Source organism: Erinaceus europaeus (assembly GCF_950295315.1).
Source record: "Erinaceus europaeus chromosome 6 unlocalized genomic scaffold, mEriEur2.1 SUPER_6_unloc_8, whole genome shotgun sequence".
In the NCBI taxonomy this organism is placed as follows: Eukaryota; Metazoa; Chordata; class Mammalia; order Eulipotyphla; family Erinaceidae; genus Erinaceus; species Erinaceus europaeus.
In genome coordinates, this window is record NW_026647188.1 from 872682 (window position 1) to 877805 (window position 5124).

Below are 5124 nucleotides of genomic sequence, written 5' to 3' on the forward strand. Positions count from 1 at the left end.
CGGTGGACAAAAAGAGCAAGAGGGAAGTAGATGATTTGGCAGCTGTAGTTTGTGCTGAGAGATATTTGTAGAGTGATAAGAGGTAAACGAATGGCTCTGTGAGATGTCTCTCATGACTGTGGCTCAGAAGGGCCAGGTGTATCCGCATTACTACCCGAATCCACAGCTGGGCAGGTCTCTAGCTAAAATACATTTTCAGACCTCTACATGATATATATATATATATATATATATATATATATATATATATATATATATATATATATATAGAGAGAGAGAGAGAGAGAGAGAGAGAGCAAGACACTGATGTAGACATTTTCTACAATGGATGCGATATGACATTCAGACAATTGATTGCTAAATCAGGAGAGAAACTGTTCATCAGGAAAAGAATTGACCAAGGAGTAAAATCTCAAAATCACTAGCTATATGCAGCTCCAACGGGACCTACCAAAAAAGGCTCAAGAAGGAACTCATCCAGGAAACCTTCCACATGGACAGGCACCACAAGTATCCTAGTCTGGCAACACACACAGGGCAGCTGCTAGTTCCCAGTGCAAGCCTGAGGGCAAAAACCTCTCCCTCTTCAGTGCATTTACATCTGAAAAGAAGAAATGTGACCAAGGGCCAAGGAGAGCTACAATGGTGTCAATATTGAGCTGTAAATCAGAATGTGCCAAGTGTTTTGCACAAAATCACTTGTGCCACAGTGATTCTGTTGTTCTCTCTATCTCTCCCACCCACACACACACAGACACACACTCTCACAGTTACACACACGCACACATCCACAGAGGCACAGGCACAAACGGAGTTATACTCATGCACACTGGACAGCTTCTCCAAGGCAGGGCCCTGGGCTGAACCCTGCTTCGCACTTCCTGGAAGCACACCCAGCATTTTAAGGCCAGCTCTGAGTCCCATTGTCGGGCTAACTTCAGAAGGCCTGCAGACAGGGCAACAGCCATGCTCTGACAGCCTAGAGGCCTAGGCCACACCCAGAACTCCTGCCAGCAATATCATTGGCCAGTGTGCGAGGACACGCCAGGAGTGTCAAGGCCACTAGTCAGTGATTGCTTAGCAACCTTGAGCACCGCCCACATGGCCCTGCAGCACGCTCATTGGGCAGCCTCTGGAAGGCCCTCCCACCAGCCACTTCTGCTGGAAAGAGATGAGAATTCAAAAACCTACTAAACAGTGTTCATGAATGACAGGTTCAAAGCGGGCTTGCAGAGATTGTAAGGCAGCAGCTCTCATGGCCACAGACCACAGAGAGCCCCAGCTTTCACCATATGCTGTACTACCCGACCTGACAGTAATGTGTGTATGTGTGTCTATCTGTCTATCTATCTGCCTGTCTGTCTATGTGTGCTCAGAGCTCATGTATAGTAGTCTCAGAGCATGGGTGGGAAGGTAGCCAGCTTCACCTGCAACTTATGTACAGAGAACGTAGCTGGTCAGGGCAAGCCAGCTATCCCAGATTCTGGCTAAGCAAGAATGCACATGCAAAGGGACTCTCATGTCTCTCTCTCCTGAGTTCCCGATTCAATACCATGCCTCACTATCATCCAAACACTGCCAATGGGGGAAGGTGGGGCACCCCTCAGAATTCAGGGGCAGGAGCCTGTCCAGTCACATTTGACTGCCTCACTATCATCCAAACACTGCCTACAGTGTAAGCTGTGGCACCCCTCAGAATTCAGGGGCAGGAGACTGTCCAGTCACGTTTGGCTGCCTACTCAGCCTCCAGACTCTCAGTCCACTGCTCAGGGCAGCAGATTACAAGCCCAGATGAACCCATAAAGATCTGTGTCTCAACATAGATGGGAACTGCCTTTGACCAGACAATAGTACATGAATTAGGAGCTTCCAGTGGAGATCACAGAACCGCCCATCACCTGAGGGCCTGGCTGCTGTTAATAAAGGCAATTGGAAACACCTGTTACCACTTGGGGCCTGAGGACATACTCAGGAATCCCTCCAGGAGCTAGCAGGCTGGCAGACCTCCTGACCCCGGGATAGGTGTGCTCCTAGTTGGGAGGGCCTTCAGGCCAGAGGTTTGAATATCCCCTAGATACAAGAACGAACCTTAGGTTTCAAAAGGATTTGAAACCCCAGGAGGCACTTGGAAAAGACATTTCACAGCCATAAAAACACCATATTTTTGAATACTGGAAGCTTCCATTTTGCGTGGAAAATCTGGACACTGTTGTGGCCATCAATACCACAGATCCTTTACATTCGGCCCAATAGAGGGAAAGCACAATGTGTGTGCCAGGGTGGTAGAGTTTCACTTCGCTTGACCTGGGCTCTTATGGAATAAGGACAAGGATGTGGTGCAGGAAATTGAGGAGGGCTGCATTTAGGCTCAGTGTCAGCCTCAGGTCCCTAGAGAATGGGATTCAAGCACAGAGGGCCTGGACAGCTGCAGCTGGAGTTGGACATATGCCTGTTACCTGCAGCAGTATCACTGTCTCCTCAGTTCCCCAATGTACTATGCCATATGCAGGAGACTGAATAATCCAAAGGGCAAAGAAAGGAAAATTTCAACACCAGGAAGTCCGAGTTCTCGATGCATGCACTGACTACCATAAGGGCCCAGTGAAGAAGGCACGTAGAGACAGTCAGAGAGACAGGATGACAGAGACAGAAAAGGACTGAAATTCTGGCACTGTGTTGATGAGTGCCAGAGCACTGAGGACAAACCCTCCATGCCCATGCATACTTCTTACAAGTGGCATTGTTATTTTATGTTTGTGAGGAAAGGTTACACTTAGAACATCTAGGTCTTAGCCCACTCTGAGAAGCAACTCTTGGCCTCCAGCCCACTCTCCAAAACTGCCCTCGCCTCTCCAATTTGGAACTAGTCTTAGTGATGATCCATCCAAGATGCAGGCTGGCATATTGCATCTCCCTGGTCCAGCCTCAGACTTTCCTGTGTGCAGGGAACTGCACGATGTCTATTTCTTCTTTGATTTACAGTTTTGGGATAGGACTCCCTGGACAAAATGAGCAAGAGGGAAGTAGATGATTTGGCAGCGGTAGTTAGGGCTGAGAGAGATTTGTAGAGTGATAAGAGGTATAGGAATGGCTCTGTGATATGTCTCCCATGACTGTGGCTCAGAAGGGCCAGGTTTATCCTCATTACTACCCTAATCCAGAGAGAGACATGTAGTCATTTTCTACAATGGATTCGATATGACATTCAGACAATTGATTGCTAAAACCTGGAGAGAAACTGTATCAGGAAAACAATTGTCCAAAGTAATAAAATCTCAAAATCATTAGCTATATGCAGCTCCAACGGGACAGAGCGAAAAAGGCTTGAGAAGGAACTCATCAAGGAGACTCTCCACATGGACAGGCACCAAAAGATTCCGAGTCTGGCAACAGACACAGGGCAGCTGGTAGTTACCAGTGCAAGCCACAGGGCAAAAACCTCTCCCTTTTCAGTATTTTTACATCTGAAAAGAAGAAAAGTGACCAAGGGCCAAAGAGACCTACAATGGTGTCAATATTGAGCTGTAAATCAGAAGGTACCAAGTGTTTTGCAAAAAAAATCACTTTATTATAATCTCTGAGTGATACTGGCCTGGAAATGAGGAGACAGAATATGGCTTGTGTCAGAAAAACTTACAAACTGAGGCTCCAGTAGCCTATGTGAAATCGACAACACAACAAGCCAGAGCATGTGAGTGTTAGGGACAGAGAAGGCAAGAAGAGAAATAGATGAGTTGGAAAGAGACCAGAATTCAAAAACCTCCTACACTGTTCATTGATGACAGGTTCAAACCAGGCTTGTAGAGATTGTAAGGCAGCAGCTCTCATGCCCACTGACCCCAGAGAGCCCCAGCTTTCAGCATATGCAGTACTACCAGACCTGACTGTAATGTGTGTGTGTGTGTGTGTGTGTGTGTGTGTGTGTGTGTGTGTGTCGGTCTCTCCCTCTCTGTGTGTCTGTGTGTGTTCAGAGCTCACCTGTAGTAGTCTCGGAGCATGGGTGTCAAGGTAGCCAGCCTCACCTGCAACTTGTGTACAGAGAACCTGGCTGGTCCGGGCAAGCCAGCTAGTCCAGATTCTGGCTAAGCAAGAATGCCAGAGATCTATGTGGAAGCCCTGGACCCCATTTTGAGCCCCTGGTCACCACTTACCCAGCTAGGGAAAAGCTGGGCTAGTGGCAAATCAGAGCTGCACCTGTCTCTCTGTCTCTCTTCCTGCTTGGGCCCTGCTCTATCAATTTATATCTGTTTCCTTCTCCTCAATAAGAAAGTTACAAGTGATGTACATAAATACAAGGAAAGTGGGAGAAATTACCCCCTTGCCCACTATTACATGTAACTGTTGACTGTAAACCATTCATTCCCAAGAAAGAACAGAATAAATATTTGGGAGTTTAGAAACATTGTAAGTTAAATAGTGAGCATTCTCTAGAGCCTTGCAATACTAATCCATTGTGCATTGGATGTCACTGTCAAGAACAGTGCATTAGTAGTTTTAGTAGTGTGTAGTATCTGCAAAAGGAAATGTATTGTGTGTCCAAAGTTCCCTTCAATTATAAGAGAAAGTCTATCAGGCAGAAGAAATGACCCCTCATGTGATATTGGACTAAATAAATAAATAAATATTCAAATAATTGGGGATAATCGGGGAGGATTTGAAAAAAATAAAAAATAAAAACAAAGACCACAGGAAGACCTGATTACAGCAGAAATATAGAAAACGTCTGGTGAGAAACAGAGGGCTGCTTCAAATATTCCCTGACACTTCAGGGTCCAGGCAAATTAAGAATTCTGGAGAATGAAAAGAAACGCATAGGTATTGAAGCTTACACTAGAAAATGGAGGTGAGTTCTGTGCTATGATAATTACAATAAGGATACTGATAGAAAGGCTATTGGAAATGCTCCTGGAAGGTTTCTAATTTAAAATTGTAGTGAATCATGCTCCAACTATGTGACCAATTATTTATGAATAAGAAGGCTGTTATAAATGCGGTAATTCTGTGTTAAGATCAAATATAAAGGTCAGCAATTCTAATAATAACTTATATATATAAGTATATATATGTACATATATGTATGTGTATCTTTATTATCAACTATGAGGTATACTGGCATGGCTATGA